We start from the raw sequence: 19,916 nt of genomic DNA on the forward strand, positions 1-19,916 counted from the left end.
TGTTGCGTTGCCATGCCCATCTTTGTCATATTGCATTTGGTCATTCATGTTGTTGACATGATCATCATGTGCATTGTGTTGTTCATGTTGTGGCTACGTGCTCTATGTATGTTGTTTATGTTCAACACCCCTTGCTATTAATTCAAACTTGGATTATTTTTCTACCTCTAAAAATTGCCGGGACAATTTATTCAAATAGCATATAAATCCAGGAGTTCAGGGGTATTCTTATATCTCTAAGATTCTTTCCCTAACATCCTGGCCTTTTCCTTTCCTTAATCTGTCGATTTAAGTTTACAGAGCTATTTGGAAAAAGGAAAGGTTTCTTCCAGCCGCGGACCACTTACATGAGCCACCTAGTAGCCCACCTATAGCAGCAACCCTGCTAGCGTAGCCACCCAGCCCGCTAGCGACAGTAGCTTCCTCATCCTGTACAGCAGACCAACCAGAGGATCCACGTCTACGAGCTCGATGATTTGACGGCCGTACAATGTCACTATCCCCTATAAAGTATGTCTTAGACCTTGCCCTATCCCCCTCGACCGATTCCCATCCTCTGCGGTCCTAGCCGCCACCCAAGTAAGCCACCTCGCAGCCGCGTCCACCATGGCCCGAGTGAGCTCGAGCTTGTGCTCGGGATAGCCTCCCGCCTCCTCGGATTGTCTCTTGCCCGACATCTTCTTCCTTTCCTTCCCGGACTCAAAGACTGGCAAGTCCCGTGCGTCGTTGCACTGTCTCTGTCGTGTTTTCGGCCACACCTTCATGTCCTGGGGACACTAGGTGAGCAGCTGCACCTCCCTGCTCCTTCTCATCATCCACCGGTCTTTGTAGGTGTCGCTATATCCGTGCCAAAACCGCGTCCACCGTGCTTCCATCAGTTATCTGCATACTTTATTTGTTTGTTATTGTTGTTGCGAGATCCAACACGCCTTGCTCACTCCCTCCGCACTTGCCAGACCTTGAGACCCACGCGCATGCACACATTTGCACACCCATGCTCTCTGGTTGCTCCTCGCCGTGTCTCGTAGCTAGCCACAGCAGCCTCGCGCTGCAAACGAGACGAGTTCATGCCCGCACACACCCACACATGTGCACACGCATGAGCGCGTCCTGTAGCTGCACGCCCACCTGAGTCCCACACCCTCGCCAGTGCTCCTTTGCTCTGGTGGTCGCAGATGTTGCTATCGGTGCCGTCTTTGTCGTCTCCTTTGTAGCAGAGAAGAGCACCGAACCTCCGCCCTAATTAGGCCAAGAGGAGCACATCTCCAAATATGTCAAACACACGGGCATACCCCCAGTGGTAGCACGCCCTCTCTTCTAACCTGCAGACCCAAGTTTGAATCCCCCCTGGCACAGCTAAAAAACCATCTTTTCCGTTCTTTTGTCAGATTCGGAATACGCCAGATTCGACATATCCCAGGGTTCCTTTTTAGGTAGTTTCCACGTTTTAGCATATATGACATTTTTTATACAGTAACATATGCATATTATATATCAAATCGGGGTAGGAAAATCCAAGTAATCCATCTATTGTATTAGCTTTGTCATTTGAGCAATTTTTTCTGCATGCCATTTTGCATAAGTTGCCATTTTGTTATTTTTGTGTGATTAAATGCAAGCATCATCCAGATAAACTTTGTGCATGAAGTGGAGTATTCTCATGCCATATTACTGTTAGTATTTAGTTCATGCCATGATATGCTCTGATGTGACTACCACAAGCTTGCAAACGTGCTATGATATTGTTGCTAATTTCACAAGTTAAAAGTTGCTAAGTCTGAAACTACCAGTTTCAAAACTTGCCATTTTGTCTTGATGATTGCATCAAATCCATTGATCATATGACCATGCTCAGTAAACATTATTGTTATATTTTATTAGTACTTTCATTCCATGCCTTTTGTTGTCATGAAAATCTACTACAACATGTCTTAATCATGCTCTAAAAATGCCATCATAATATAGTAGATTGCTTGACAGAAAGTTGCATCTTGTGAGCTTAGTTGTGATTAATCCATGCATCATATGAAATTGCACCAATGGAACATTTTGACTTATGCCATAACTACTATAGTTGAATATCAATTTCTAGCATATTGGAGTTACTTTGCTTGCTGTAACATCCATGTGAATACTGCCTGTCAATGTTTCTGCTAGTACATACACTCTATTTTCACCAAGTCTTAATCTGTAACCACATCCTTGCATCTTGTGGCCCTCCATAGCATCTGATACATGACGCTAATAAACTTGAATGTTGTGCATCTAGCATACTATAGCGACATATCTTGATTGATCACTTTATCTTATTGTAGCATGCTGTTATGTTGCTCGCAAAATGCCATGTTACTGTTATAGGCAGGTTTGCATTGCATATTGTTTTCCTCACCGTTTGAGATCCGTGCATCCGTTTTCGATGATCCTTATGTCCATTTCATCTCAAATATCCCATTCTTTCTAGTGGCATACTTGGGTTGTCGAGAATTTTCCACATCTATCATTTCTTCACCAAGTCCTTCCCGAAATCGTAACCTTCGTTCTGGTAGAACCATAGCTCTGACCGTAGCATTCTTTATATGCATTCGTGATAGAATTGTATGTAGAATATGTTCATTGCCATGGCATGGTTGTTTGTTTATTGGATGCTTGTTCTTTTCTTATGGGTAGTACTGATACGTCTCCAACGTATCTATAATTTTTTATTGTTCCATGCTGTTATATTATCATTCTTGGATGTTTTACCATTATTTTATAGCAACTTTATATCATTTTTTGGGACTAACCTATTGACATAGTGCCCAGTGCAAGTTGCTATTTTTTGCTTGTTTTTTACTTCGCTGAATATCAGCACCAAACGCAGTCGAAATGCAGCGAAACTTTTTAGAGATTTTTTCTAGACCAGAAGATACCTACTGGGCCAAGAAAGCACGAGAGGGGAGGCATGTGGGGAGCACAACCCACCAGGGTGCCCAGGCGCGCCCATGGGGGTTGTGCCCCCCAGGAGATCTCCTGCACCGCCTCTTCGCCCAATAAATTCAAAATATTCCATAAACCCTACGGGAGTCAACGAAACACAATTCCCGAAGCCGCAAGTTCCAGAACCAAGAGATCCAATCTAACACCATCTCTGAGGGGTTCATCATCCTCATTGGTGCCTCTCCTATGATGTGTGAGTAGTCCACCATAGACCTATGTGTCCATAAGAAGTAGCTAGATGGCTTCCTCCCTCTCTTTTGATTCTCATAGTGTTGCTTGGTTCTCCTACTGGATTGATACTTTGGTTTCACAACTGAGGGAAATACCTACCGTAGCTGTACTGCATCATCCGTTCCTCTTTGGGGAAATACTGATGTGGTTTCAAGCGACTTCAACAGGAATTTCTGGCGCCGTTGCCGGGGAGGATCAAGTCAAGTCTCCCGTCAGCTTGCCAATTTCTGGCACAGTTGCCGGGGAGACATCATCAACATCTACAAGGTTCCTAATCACAAATCTCATCTCCTTGCAATTTACATTATTTGCCATTTTCCTCTCGTTTTCATCTCCCCACTTCACAAAAAAAATCCTTTTTATTTGCCTTCTTTTCGTTTCTCTGTTTCTTGTTTGATCTTTTGTTTGCTTATGTTGCCATGTGCCTTCTATATGCTTCCATCTGCTCTTGATAAAAATATATTGTGATGGATCCCCATCCACTTGCTAATCTTTTTAAAAGATCCAATCACGATGAACCAATTTCTAGTGAGTTGAGTGCACTCGATTATCTTTATCATGTTTTGCGTGAGATTCGTGAATCTGAAAATTGTGATGAAGAAATTTATGAAGTGAATCATGATAGCTCTTTGAATGAAAAGCATGATTGCTATGATTTTACTATAAATTCTATTAATGTCAATTGTGCTAATAATATGAAAAACCACAAGCTTGGGGATGCTAATTTTTTTATGTCCACTACTTATTGCAATGATCATGATTGGGGTGATTCTTCTTATGATCTTGAAAATTTATTTAAGCCGCATGATGTATATGATATTGATAATAATGTTTGTAATAATATTGAAAATGGGTTGGGAAGAGCGTCAACTTTAGGTAAAAATAATCCCACATATTTGGAGAGTGTTCAATCTTATGAATTTTTTGATGAAAGTGGGTTTAGAGAGGTCATGACTTTAGTTGATGTTAATCCCACTATCTTGGAAGATTATAAAACTTTTATGCATGTGGATCATGAAGAGAATTTTTTATATGATAGCTATATTGTTGAATTTGATTATGATCCTGCATGTAATTATTATGAGAGAGGAAAATATGGTTGTAGAAATTTTCATGTTACTAATTTACCTCTCGTTATGTTGAGTGCCACCTCTTGAGCTTGCATTGGTTTTTCCCTTGAAGATCAAAGGGTGATGCAGCAAAGTAGAGTAAGTATTTCCCTCAGCTTTTTAGAACCAAGGTATCAATCCAGTAGGAGACAACACTCAAGCCACCGAATACCTGCACAAACAAACACCAACTTGCACCCAACGCGACAAAGGGGTTGTCAATCCCTTAATGGTTATTTGCATGTGAGATCTGATAGAGATGGATAAACGGTAAAGTAATATTTTTGGTATTTTTGGTTTATGGAACGGAAAGTAAAAGATTGCAAAATAGTGGAATGGCGATAGAAATTGGCAAGTTGACAGGACTAATATGATGTAAAATAGACCCAGGGGCCATAGGTTTCACTAGAGGCTTCTCTCAAGATAGAAATTATTATGGTGGGTGAACAAATTAGTGCCGAGCAATTGATAGAAAAGTGCAAAGTTATGAAGATATCTAAGGCAATGATCATGAATATAGGCGTCATGTTCGTGTCAAGTAGACCGACTCCTTCCTGCATCTACTACTATTACTCCACACATCGACTGACTCCTGCGTGCATCAAGAGTATGAAGTTCATAAGAACAGAGTAACGCATTAAGTAAGATGACATGATGTAGCGGGATTAACTCAAGCAATATGATGAAAACCCCATCTTGTTATCCTTGATGGCAACAATACAATACGTGTCAGTTCCCCTTCTATCGCTAGGATCGAGCACCGCAAGATTGAACCAAAAGCTAAGCACTTCTTACATTGCAAGAAAAACCAGTCTAGTTGGCCAAACCAAATGATAGTTCGAAGAGACTTGCAAAGATATCAAATCATGCATATAAGAATTCAGAGGAGATTCAAATAATATTCATAGATAAGCTAATCATAAATCCACAATTCATCGGATCTCGGCAAACACACCGCAAAAGAGTATTACATTGAATAGATCTCCAAGAACATCGAGGAGAACATGGTATTGAGAATCAAAGAGAGAGAAGAAGCCATCTAGCTACTAGCTATGGACCCATAGGTCTGAGGTAAACTACTCACGCTTCATCGGAGAGGCAATGTTGTTGATGTAGAAGCCCTCCGTGAACAAATCACCCTCCGGCAGGACGCCGGAGAAGACCCCTAGATGGGAGCTCACGGGTACAGAAGGTTGTGGTGATGGAAAAGTGGTTTCGTGGCTCCCCTGGAAGGTTTTGGGATATTTGAGAATATATAGGCAGAAGAAATAGGTCGGTGGAGTCACGAGGGGCCCACAAGGGTAAGGGCGCGCCCTACCCCCTGGGTGCGCCTCTCGACCTTGTGGCCACCTCGTGGCTTTCCTGACGTGCACTCCAAGCCCTCTAGTTGTCTTCTGGTCCAAGAAAAATCATCGCGAAAGTTTTTTTCCGCTTGGTATTCCTTTTTGCGAAACTCTAAAACAAGGAAAAAAACAGGAACTGGCACTGGGCTCTAGGTCAATAGGTTAGTCCCAAAAATCATATAACATAGCATATTAATGCATATAAAACATCCAAAATAGATAATATAATAGCATGGAACAATAAAAAATTATAGATACGTTGGAGATGTATCAAGCAACCCCAAGCTTAATTCCTGCTCGTCCTCGAGTAGGTAAATGATAAAAACAGAATTTCTGATGTGGAATGCTACCTAGCATATTTATACGTGTAATTCTCTTTATTGTGGCATGAATGTTCAGATCCGTATGATTCAAAATAAAAGTTTAATATTGACATAAAAACAATAATACTTCAAGCATACTAATAAAATAATTATGTCTTCTCAAAATAACATGACCAAAGAAAGCTTATCCCTACAAAATCATATAGTCTGGCCATGCTCCATCTTCATCACACAACATATTTAAATCATGCATAACCCCAATGACAAGCCAAGCAATTGTTTCATACTTTTGATGTTCTCAAAAAATTTCAACTTTCACGCAATACATGAGCGTGAGCCATGGACATAGCACTATAGGTGGTATAGACAGTGGTTGTGGAGAAGACAAAAAGAAGGAGATAGTCTCACATCAACTAGGCGTATAAACGGGCTATGGAGATGCCCATCAATAGATATCAATGTGAGTGAGTAGGGATTTCCATGCAACGGATGCACTAGAGCTATAAGTTCATGAAAGCTCAAAAAGAAACTAAGTGGGTGTGCATCTAACTTGCTCGCTCACGAAGACCTAGGGTAATTTGATGAAGCCCATCATTGGAATATACAAGCGAAGTTCTATAATGAAAATGCCCACTATTATATGAAAGTGATATCATAGGAGACTCTCTATCATGAAGATCATGGTGCTACTTTGAAGCACAAGTGTGGTAAAAGGATAGTAACATTGCCCCTTCTCTCTTTTTCTCTCATTTTTTATTTTTTTATTTGGGTCTTCTCTCATTGTTTTGGCCTCTTTTTTTCGTTCGGAGCCTCATCCTGACTTGTAGGGGAATCATAGTCTCCATCATCCTTTCCTCACATGGGACAATGTTCTAATAATGAAGATCATCACACTTTTATTTACTTACAACTCAAAAATTATAACTTGATACTTAGAACAAAATATGACTCTATATGAATACCTCCAGCGGTGTACCGGGATGTGCAATGAATCAAGAGTGACATGTATGAAAGAATTATGAACGGTGGCTTTGCCACAAATACTATGTCAAGTACATGATCATGCAACGAAATATGACAATGATGGAGTGTGTCATATAAACGGAATGGTGGAAAGTTGCATGGCAATATATCTCAGAATGGCTATGGAAATGCCATAGTAGGTAGGTGTGGTGGATGTTTTGAGGAAGGTATATGGTGGGTGTATGGTACCAGCGGAATTTGCGCGGTACTAGAGAGGCTAGCAATGGCGGAAAGGTGAGAGTATGTATAATCCATGGACTCAACATTAGTCATAAAGAAATCACATACTTATTGCAAAAATCTATTAGTCATTGAAACAAAGTACTACGCGCATGCTCCTAGGGGGGATAGATTGGTAGGAAAAGACCATCGCTCGTCCCCGACTGCCACCCATAAGGAAGACAATCAAAAAATAAATCATGCTCCGACTTCATCACATAATGGTTCACCATACGTGCATACTACGGGACTCACAAACTTTAACACAAGTATTTCTCAAATACACAACTACTCACTAGCATGACTCTAATATCACCATCTTCATATCTCAAAACAATCAAAAGGAATCAAACTTCTGATAGTATTCAATGCACTTTATATGAAAAATTTATTATATCCCTCTTGGATGCCTATCATGCGAGGACTAATTTTATAACCAAAGCAAATTACCATGCTGTTTTAAGGAGTCTCAAAATAATATAAGTGAAGTACGAGTGTTCATCAATTTCTATAAAATAAAACCACTGTTGTGCTCTAAAAGATATAAGTGAAGCACTAGAGCAAATTTGCCTAGCTCAAAAGATATAAGTGAAGCACGTAGAGCATTCTAATAAATCACGATTCATGGGTGTCTCTCTCAAAAGGTGTGTACACAAGGATGATTGTGGCAAACTAAAAATCAAAGACTCAAATCATACTAGACGCTCCAAGCAAAACACATATCATGTGGTGAATAAAAATATAGCCTCAAGTAAAGTTACCGATAAACGAAGACGAAAGAGGGGATGCCTTCCCGTTGCATCCCCAAGCTTAGGCACTTGGTATCCTTGAATATTACCTTGGGGTGCCTTGGGCATCCCCAAGCTTAGGCTCTTGCCACTCCTTATTCCATAGTCCATCAAATCCTTACCCAAAACTTGAAAACTTCACAACACAAAACTCACCAGAAAATCTCGTAAGCTCTGTTAGTATAAGAAAATAAATCATCACTTTTGGTACTATTCTGAACTCATTCTTTATTTATATTGGTTTAACATATACTGTATTCCAACTTTTCCATGGTTCATACCCCCCGATACTAGCCATAGATTCAACAAAATAAGTAAACAACACGCGAAAAAGAAAATCTGTCAAAAACAGAACAGTTTGTAGTAATCTGGATATTTCTAATACTTTTGTAACTCCAAAATTTCTGAAAAATTAGGATAACCTAATAAATTTGTTTATTAATCTTCTTCAAAAATAATCAATATTTTATCACGCTCCTACGATTTTTAACAATTCTGGGACTGAGCGCAAAAGTTTCTGTTTTTTAGCAAGATTAAATCAACTATCACCGTAAGCTATCCCAAAGGTCTTACTTGGCACAAACACTAATTAATACACAAAACCACATCTAACCAGAGGCTAGATGAATTATTCAAAGCAAAACATAACCTAAAAAGCAAAAACAAAACATAAAATTGGGTTGCCTCCCAACAAGCACTATTGTTTAATGCCCTTAGCTAGGCATAAAACACGGATAGATTTAGGTATTCTCATCTTCAGTGTGTATTCCTTAAATCATACACTCATAATCTTTATGAGGGTTTTTGGTTTTATCAATAATCAAACTCCTAGGCAAGAAAGCAAGAAATTCATTCGTAGTAATTGGCTCCTTAATAATATCAATAAGATTGGGGTGAACCCTTATTGATTTTAGATCTTCATTTTCTTTACTAGAAGATTCACCCTTATTCTTAGGAACATAAGTAAACTTGGCAATTTTAGTTGGAGGAAGATTTTGAGTAGTTTTATCGGAGGAAAAAGCGGAACCCAATTTGGTAATAATATCTTCTAGTTTGCCAATTCTAGTAGAATCTTGATCTATCTTTTCGTTAACTATGGGTTCCTTTTCCCTAAGGTTCTTTAAGGTAACTCCTACCTTAGATCCATATTGAGTGATTTGATTATGAATCTTTTTATCCAAATTTTCAATCAACTCAATGGTAGCCATCTTGTTTTCAATAATATCAAGTCTTTGCATCACATGTTCGAAAGTTAAAGTAGTTACATTAATCAAAAGAGGTGGGGGTCCTAGAAAATCTATCATGACATTGTAAGAATCAGAAGTATGGCTCCCCAAAAAATCCCCCCCGGTAATGGTATCTAGAACATATCTATTCCATTGAGTAACGCCCACATAAAAATTGCAAACAAGAACGGCAATAGATTGCTTTCGAGTAGATCTATTTTGAGCATTGCAAATTCTATACCAAGCATCTTTTAAATTTTCTCCCTCCCTTTGTTTAAAATCGAGAACTTCATTATCGGGAGTGCTAACGATAATGGTAGTACTGGCCATGAAGACGAGATAAATGGTCTAGCACTCGAGCGCACAAAAAGCTAATGAAGAAGATGAACGGAAGAGGGGCAAAGAAAATGAAAATCTTTTTTTGAAAATCATTTTAGAAGTGGGGGAGGAAAACGAGAGGCGAATGGCAAATAATATAATGCGAGAGATGAGAGTTTATGATGGGTACTCGATATTTCTTGACTTGATGTAGATCTTCACGGCAACGGCGCCAGAAATTCTTCTTGCTACCTCTTGAGCTTGCATTGGTTTTTCCCTTGAAGGAAAAGAGTGATGCAGCAAAGTAGAGTAAGTATTTCCCTCATCTTTTGAGAACGAAGGTATCAATCTAGTAGGAGACAACACTCAAGCCACCGAATACCTGCACAAACAAACACCAACTTGCACCCAACGCGACAAAGGGGTTGTCAACCCCTTCACGGTTATTTGCAAAATGAGATCTGATAGAGATGGATAAACGGTAAAGTAATATTTTTGGTATTTTTGGTTTATGGAACGGAAAGTAAAAGATTGCAAAATAGTGGAACGGCGACAAAAATTGGCAAGTTGACGGGAAACTAAGATGATATAAAATAGACCCGGGGGCCATAGGTTTCACTAGAGGCTCCTCTCAAAAAGAAATTATTAAGGTGAGTGAACAAATTACGGCGGAGTAATTGATAGAAAAGCGCAAAGTTATGACGATATGTAAGGCAATGTTCATGAATATAGGCATGATACGTCTCCAACGTATCTATAATTTATGAAGTATTCATGCTATTATATTATCCATCTTAGATGTTTTATATGAATTTATATGCTATTTTATATGATTGTTGGGACTAACCTATTAACATAGAGCCCAGTGCCAGTTTCTGTTTTTTCCTTGTTTTTGAGTTTTACAGAAAAGGAATACCAAACGGAGTCCAATTGACGTACCAATTTTTGTTGATTTTTTATGGACCAAAAGAAGCCCCTGGAGCAAAAGAGTTGGGCCAGAAGAGGCCCGGGCTGTCTACGAGGGTGGGGGGCGCACCCGCCCCCCTGGGCATGGGGCCCTGCCTCGTGGACGACTCGGAGACCCCCCCTGACATGAAACCAACGCCAAAAATTCCTATAAATATAGAAACCCCCAGAAAATAACCTATATCGGGAGTTTCGCCGCCGCAAGCCTCTGTAGCCACGAGAAATCAATCTAGGCCCTCTCTGGCACCCTACCGGAGGGGGCCATCATCACCGGAGGCCATGGAGGAGGATCCTGGAGGGGCCATCATCGCAATGAAGGCCAATTACCAGAGGGAGAACCTCTCCCCATCTAGGGGGGAGGCCATGGAGGAGGAAGCACAAGGGGGAGAACCTCTCCTCCTCTCTCTCGGTGGCACCGGGGTGCCATCGGGCGGGGAATCATCGCCGCGGTCATCGTCTTCATCACCATCACCATCATCATCACCATCCTCATCTATTTTACACGGTCCACTCTCCGCACCCCGCTGTAATCCCTACTTGAACATGGTGCTTTATGCCACATATTATGATCCAATGATGTGTTGCCATCCTATGATGTTTTGAGTAGATATCCTTTGTCTTTGGGTTGATTGATGATCTAGATTGGCATGAGTTGTATGTTTTATTATTGGTGTTGTCCTATGGTGCTCTCCGTGTCTCGCAAGCATGAGGGACTCCCGCTGTAGGGTGTTGCAATACGTTCATGATTCGCTTATAGTGGGTTGGTGAGTGACTGAAACACAAACCCGAGTAAGGGGGTTGTTGCGTATGGGAATAAAGAGGACTTGATGCTTTAATGCTATGGTTGGGTTTTACCTTAATGATCTTTAGTAGTTGCGTATGCTTGCTAGAGTTACAATCATAAGTGCATATCATCCAAGAAGAGAAAGTATGTTAGCTTATGCCTCTCCCTCATATGAAATTGCAATAGTGATTACCGGTCTTGTTAACGATTGCCTAGGATAATTCCGCACACCGACCCATCATTATTCCACACTCGCTATTTATAATATTTAGTAATATATTCTAAATTTATGATAACAGCACATACTTTTATGTTTTAGCTCTCCGATATCATGCAAAGTTATCCTCTTCATACCCACAACGTAGTTTTATTTCTCGTTTCTAGTTGGAAGGAAACGTTCGGTGTATGTAGAGTCGTATCAGTGGCAGATAGGACTTGAGATAATATTGATCTTACCTTTAGCTCCTTGTGGGTTAGACACTCCATACTTATCACTTCCACCATTGGGAATTACTACGATGATTCCCTGCACTTGGGGATTATCAAGCTCTTTTCTGGCGCCGTTGCCGGGGAGCAATAGCGTGGGGTTGATATTCTCGTGTGTGCTTGTTTGCTTTCTTCACTAAGTAGATTTTGTTTTTAATTTTTGTTTATGTTTAGTTGTGGGTGAAACATACAAAAAAATATAAAAGAATAAAAATACAAAAAATTTAGTTGCCTCTCATGCCTAAAAAGTTTTTCAAAAAGAGAAGTGATTGGAAAGTTATGCATTGAAGAAGTGAGGGTCGACCTTGAGCACTTGTGTTCATGCTCACGGAAACAATGTATAATTTTTCATGGAAGTTTCTCTGTAAATGATTATCCGCTTGTGTATATCCATTGTATTATAAAAATAATGTGCCAAGCTTTAGTTTTAGGACGATTAGATTGCTTGTTTACTATGTGCAGAACAAAAACAGAAACTTTGGCTGTAGTGCATGATTTTACATTTTTTACTGGAAAGTCAAATGGGTCTTAAACTTTTTGCAAATTACTTATGTACAAATGCTTCAAATTGTCAAATTTATTTCGTAATTTTTGGAGTTCCAGAGTTTACTAAACCTCCAGATTCCTACAGACTGTCCTGTTTTAGACAGATTCTGTTTCCCTTGTGTTGATCGCTTATTTTGATGAATCTATGGGTAGTATCGGGGGGTATGAACCACGGTGAAGTTGGAATACAGTATATATAGTTCCAATATGAAATTGGAATAAGTTTTCAACAGTACCTAAAGGTAGTGATTTGCTTTATTACACTAACGGATCTCACAAATTTTTTGTTAAAGTTTTGTGTGGATGAAGTGTTTGAAGATCGAGGAGATATCAATATGAGAAGAATAAAGAGAGGCAAGAGTTCAAGCTTGGGGATGCCCAAGGCACCCCATGTAAATATTTCAAAGGATACTCAAGCATCTAAGTTTGGGATGCCCGGTTGGCATCCCATCTTTCTTCTTCAACAAATATCGGTGTACCTCGGTTTTTGTTTTGTTCACATGATTTGTGTCCTTTGTGTTTTTGTTTTTCCTTTAAGAACCATGCTAGTATGAGATAGCCCTTTATTTATTTATAGAATACTTCATGTGCTTCACTTATATCTTTTAAGTATGATCTTGTAGAATTGCTCTTTGTGCTTCACTTAAATCTTTTGAGTATGGTTTTATAGAATGCTTCGTGTGCTTCACTTATATATTTTGAGCTTGGATATTTGTTAGTCTATATTAATTATAGAATGCTCCATGAACTTCACTTATATCTTTTGGAGTATGAATAATACTATCATCTAAAGCGGGTTTGGAAGAGTGTTAACTTTAGGAACTAGTGATCCCGCTATTCCGAATGAGAAGAATTTTGCTTATGTGGAGAGTAGAAAAAATTCTATGCTTGTAGATCATGAAAAGAATGCTTTATGTGATGGTTATATTGTTGAATTCATTCATGATTCTACTGAAAATTATTATGAGGGAGGAATATATGCTTGTAGGAGTTGCAATAATATCAAGTTTCCTTTGTATGTGCTTAAAGTTTTGAAGTTATACTTGTTTTGCCTTCTTATGCTAGTTGATTCTTGTTCCTATAAATTATGTGTTCACAGAATCCCTAGGCATAGGAAGTTGGTTAGATTCAAATGTGCTAGTCATATTCTTCATGATGCTCTCTTTATGTTTCCATTCTTATCTTTTATGTGAGCATCATTGAAATCATCATGCCTAGCTAAAAGGTATTAAAGAAAAGCGCTTGTTGGGAGACAACCCAATATTTACCCTTACTGTTTTTGTGTGTTTACATGATTAAGCTAATGTATTAATCATGTTTTATAGCTTTTGTTTCAATAAAGTGCCAAGTAAGACCTTTGGGAAGACTTGGGTGAAAGTTAATGTGATCTTGCTATAAAAAATAGAAACTTTGCACTCACGAGATTAGCTACCATTTTTTACAGAAGAGTGATTTTGAGTTGATTCTTTTTGCATAAGATTAATAGACAAATTCCTCACGTCCACCAATTTATTGAATAATTTTTGGAGTAGCAGAAGTATGGTTTCCATTCAGATCATTACAGATTGTTCTGTTTTTGACAGATTTTGTTTTCATTGCATAGTTTGCTTGTTTTCTACTTTCTATGGCTTATATTTCTCAATATAAATTGTAGAAATGATATGGTACAGTAGACATTGTGTGGGAACAATTATGAACCTTGTCTTTGACAGTACCAAAGTGAATGGTTTACTCTTTATCATACTAACCTATCTCATGAAGTTTCGTTAAGTTTTGTGTGATTGAAGTTTTCAAGCTTTGGGTGAGATATCGATATGAGGAGAATAAGGAGTGGAAAGAAAGCTTGGGGATTCCCAAGGCACCCCAAGGTAATATTCAAGGAAGACTCAAGCGCCTAAGCTTGGGGATGCCCCGGAAGGCATCCCCTCTTTCGTCTTCAAAACTATCGGTATACCTTACTCGGAGCTATATTTTTATTCATCACATGATATGAGTTTTGCTTGGAGTGTATTTTCAAATTTACTTGCTGTTTGAATAAAATCATTGGATCTGAAATCTTGATTGAAAAAAAATCCTCCCATGGCTAGTTAATTATTTGACTACTCGGTGTTCTTCACTTATATCTTTGTGGAGTAGTTTGTCATTTACTCACGTGCTTCACATATATCCTGTGAGTAAATGGTTGAATGAATTGAATGTCATAAATATGAATTTATATATGTTTCATATGCTTATACCATGGGGAGTAATGACTTCACACAGAATAAGTATAGGTAGTAAACTTATTGAAAGTTAGCAAACGCAGAATTGGTCACTTGAACAATTCATGAAAGAATATTGAAGGAAGAGAGATTTCACATATAAATATACTATCTTGGACATCTTTTGTAATTGTGAGCACTCATTAAAATATGACATGCTAAAAGTTTGATGTTGGACAAGGAAGACAACTTAATGGGTTATGTTTTCCTATACCCGAAACATTATATTGGCTTGGATCATCCAACATGTTGGGCTTGCCTTTCCCTCTCATGCAAGCCAAATTCTTTGCACCAAGTAGAAATACTACTTGTGCTTCCAAACATCCCTTAAACCAGTTTTGCCATGAGAGTCCACCATACCTACCTAAGGATTGAGTAAGATCCCTCAAGTAAGTTGTCATCCGTGCATGCAATAAAAATTGCTCCTTAAATATGTATGATCTATTAGTGCGAAGAAAATAAGCTTTATACGAACTTGTGATAGGGAAGAAATAAAAGCGGCGGACTGCATAATAAGGTCTTTATCACAAGGGGAAATATAAAGTGACATTCTTTTGCATTAAGATTTTGTGCGTCCAACCATAAAAGTGGATGACAACCTCTGCTTCCCTCTGCGAAGGGCCTATCTTTTACTTTTACCTTCTACCCTTATACAAGAGTCATGGTGATCATCACCTTTCCTTTTTACACTTTTTCCTTTGGCAAGCACTTTGTGTTGGAGTGATCCGGATATATATATCCACTTGGATGTAGGTTTTCATGAGTTATTATTGTTGACATTACCCTTGAGGTAAAAGGTTGGGAGGAAAAACTATAAGCCCCTATCTTTCTCTGTGTCCGATTAAAACTTTGAACCCATAAATATCACGTGAGTGTTAGCAATTGTGAAAGATTAAATGATATTTGAGTATCTGGAGTTTGCTGAATCAAAGCTCTGACATAGACCCTTCCTGACAATAAGATGAATTGCAATTGTTTGATGACTGAGAATATAGTTTGTTAGTTTTCAAGAAAGTTTATGATCTATACTTTAACATGTGAATAGCTTGTTATTTGATCATGAAAAGTTTTATGAGATGAGCTACTGTTATGACATATAATGATGCTAGAAAAGGTGACTGAAATTATCATTGATCAAACTTGTGCACCTGCTAGCATTCACACTTCATAAATTATTTCTTTTATCATTTACCTACTCGAGGACGAGCAGGAATTAAGCTTGGGGATGCTGATACGTCTCCAACGTATCTATAATTTATGAAGTATTATGCTATTATATTATCCATCTTAAATGTTTTATATGCATTTATATGCTATTTTATATGATTTTTGGGACTAACTTTTAACGTAGAGCCCAGTGCCAGTTTCTGTTTTTTCCTTGTTTTTGAGTTTTACAGAAAAGGAATACCAAATGGAGTCCAATTGACGTGCCAATTTTTGTTGATTTTTTATGGACCAAAAGAAGCCCCTGGAGCAAAAGAGTTGGGCCAGAAGAGTCCTCGGCTGTCTACGAGGGTGGGGGGCGCACCCGCCCCCCCGGGCATGGGGCCCTGCCTCGTGGACGACTCGGAGACCCCCCCTGACATGAAACCAACCCCAAAAATTCCTATAAATACAGAAACCCCCAGAAAATAACCTATATCGGGAGTTTCGCCGCCGCAAGCCTCTGTAGCCACGAGAAATCAATCTAGGCCCTCTCTGGCACCCTACCGGAGGGGGCCATCATCACCGGAGGCCATGGAGGAGGATCTCGGATGGGCCATCATCGCCGGAGGCCATGGAGGAGGAAGCACAAGGGGGAGAACCTCTCCTCCTCTCTCTCGGTGGTACCGGAGTGCCATCGGGAGGGAATCATCGTCGCGGTGATCGTCTTCATCAACATCACCATCTTCATCTATTTTACGCGGTCCACTCTCCCTCACCCCGCTATAATCCCTACTTGAACATGGTGCTTTATGCCACATATTATGATACAATGATGTGTTGCCATCCTATGATGTTTTGAGTAGATATCCTTTGTCTTTGGGTTGATTGATGATCTAGATTGGTATGAGTTTTATGTTTTGTTATTGGTGCTGCCCTATGGTGCTCTCCGTGTCGCGCAAGTGTGAGGGACTCCCGCTCTAGGGTGTTGCAATACATTCATGATTCGCTTATAGTGGGTTGGTGAGTGACTGAAACACAAACCCGAGTAAGGGGGTTGTTGCGTATGGGAATAAAGAGGACTTGATACTTTAATGCTATGGTTGGGTTTTACCTTAATGATCTTTAGTAGTTGCGGATGCTTGCTAGAGTTCCAATAATAAGTGCATATGATCCAAGAAGAGAAAGTACGTTAGCTTATGCCTCTCCCTCATATGAAATTGCAATAGTGATTACCGGTCTTGTTAACGATTGCCTAGGATAATTCCGCACACCGACCCATCATTATTCCACACTCGTTATTTATAATATTTAGTAATGTATTCTAACTTTATGATAACAGCACCTACTTTTATGTTTTAGCTCTCCGATATCATGCAAAGTTATCCTCTTCATACCCACAACGTAGTTTTATTTCTCGTTTCTAGTTGGAAGCAAACGTTCGGTGTATTTAGAGTCGTATCAGTGGAAGATAGGACTTGAGAGAATATGGATCTTACCTGTAGCTCCTTGTGGGTTAGACACTCCATACTTATCACTTCCACCACTGGGAATTGCTACGATGATTCCCTGCACTTGGGGATTACCAAGGCATCACGTCCGTGTCAAGTAGACCGACTCCTGCCTACATCTACTACTACTATTCCACACATCGACCGACTCCTGCCTGCATCTAGAGTATTAAGTTCATAAGAAAAGAGTAACGCGTTAAGTAAGATGACATGATGTAGCGGGATTAACTCAAGCAATATGATGAAAACCCCATCTTGTTATCCTCGATGGCAACAATACAATACGTGTCGGTTCCCCTTCTTACACTAGGATCGAGCACCGCAAGATTCAACCCAAAGCTAAGCACTTATCCCATTGCAAGAAAAACTAATCTAGTTGGCCAAACAAATGATAGTTCGAAGAGACTTGCAATGATATCAAATTATGCATATAAGAATTCAGAGGAGATTCAAATAATATTCACAGATAAGCTGATCATAAATCCACAATTCATCGAATCTCGGCAAACACACCGCAAAAGAGTATTACATCGAATAGATCTCCAAGAACATCGAGGAGAACACGGTATTGAGAATCAAAGAGAGAGAAGAAGCCATCTAGCTACTAGCTATGCACCCATAGGTCTGAGGTAAACTACTCACGCTTCATCGGAGAGGCAATGGTGTTGATGTAGAAGCCCTCCATGATCGACTCCCCCTCCGGCTGGACGCCGGAAAAGGCCCCTAGATGGGATCTCACGGGTACAGAAGGTTGCGGCGATGGAAAAGTTGTTTTGTGTCTCCCCTGGAAGGTTTTAGGATATTTGAGAATATATAGGAGGAAGAAATAGGTCGGTGGAGTCACGAGGGGCCCACAAGGGTGGGGCGTGCGCCCTACCCCCTAGGCACGCCTCCCGACCTTGTGGCCGCCTCGTGGCTTTCCTGACGTGCACTCCAAGCCCTCTGGATGTCTTCTGGTCCAAGAAAAATCATCGCGAAAGTTTCATTGCGTTTGGACTCAGTTTGGTATTCCTTTTCTGCGAAACTCTAAAACAATGAAAAAACAGGAACTGGCACTGGGATCTAGGTTAATAGGTTAGTCCCAAAAATCATATAAAATAGCATATTAATGCATATAAAACATCCAAATCAGATAATATAATAACATGGAACAATCAAAAATTACAGATACGTTGGAGACGTATCATTGAGATTGATATTGTTTCTTTCTTCTTCCTTGCATATGCTATGTATTTCTTGTCTTGATAATTTGTTTGCTCATAAAATCCTTATGCATGGGAAGTATGTTAGACTTAAATGTGTTTGTCACATGTATTATGATGCTCTCTTTGCATTTCAATTCTTGTCTTTCATGTGAGCATCATAAAAATTATCAGTGCCTAGCTAAGAGGCTTTAAAGAAAAGCGCTTGTTGGGGGGTAACCCAGTGAATATTTGTTTTTTTCCTTGTTCTTTATGTTATTGAGTTTTTGCACAATTATGCTAATGTCATGACTGTGTTTTTCATGTTTTAATTAGAGTTTGTGCCAAGTAAAGCCTTTGGGATTATGTTTGGTGATAGTTGATTTGATCTTGTTGGAACACAGAAACTTTTGCGTCCAGTAAAACAATTCTTAAACATCACAGAAGTCACGAACAATTCTGAATTTTTTACACAAGATTTATATATAACTTGCCTACATTGTCCTATTTTTTATAATTTCTAGAGTTACAGAAGTATGGTCGAAGTGCAGATTACTACAGACTGTTATGTTTTTGACAGATTTTGTTTTCGTTGCCTTGTGTGCTTATTTTGATGAATCTATGGATTGGATCAGGGGTATAAGCCATGGCAAAGTTGGAATACAGTAGATATAATGCAATAATAACATATGAATGGGTTGCAACAGTACTTAGAATGGTGATTTGCTTTATTATACTAACAAATCTCACGAAGGTTTTGTTAAGTTTTGTGTGATTGAAGTTTTCAAGTTTTAGGTGAGATCACGATGGATGAAGGAATAAGGAGTGAAAAGAGCCTAATCTTGGGGATGTACCATAGCACTCCAAGTTAATATTCAAGGAGAACCAAGAAACTAAGCTTGGGGATGCCCCAGAAGTCATCCCCTCTTTCTTCTAACGACCATCGGTATTTTACTTGGAGCTATATTTTTATTCGTCACATATCACTAGTTTTGCTTGGAGCATCTCGTATTATATGAGTCTTTGCGTGTTTCACTTTTTAGTTTGTGTCATCTATCCTTTGTGTACACACCTATTTGAGAAAGCCAAAATTATGCTATGATTGGTTAGAACTGCTCTTTATGCTTCACATAATTTTTTTTGAGCTACAGAATTGCTCTAGTGCTTCACTTATATCTTTTTGAGCATGGTGTGCTTTAATATTTTTGGAGAAATACTCTCATGCTTCACTTAGATTTATTTGAGAGTTAGCAATTTTTTTAAGAAATTCTCTCATGCTTCACTTATATTATTTTGAGAGATGAAATTTTTATGGTCATGTTCTTCACTTAAATTTTTTTGAGCTTATCTAAAGCAATTGTAGCATATGAAATTAGTCCAAAAGTGATAGATATTCAAGAGGGATATAATAAAAACATTCATGAAGATCATTAGACAAAATAAACTTGATTCCTTGTAATATTTTGAGATATGATGATAGTG

The sequence above is a fragment of the Triticum aestivum genome, chromosome 4D (assembly GCF_018294505.1).
Source record: "Triticum aestivum cultivar Chinese Spring chromosome 4D, IWGSC CS RefSeq v2.1, whole genome shotgun sequence".
Lineage (NCBI taxonomy): Eukaryota > Viridiplantae > Streptophyta > Magnoliopsida > Poales > Poaceae > Triticum > Triticum aestivum.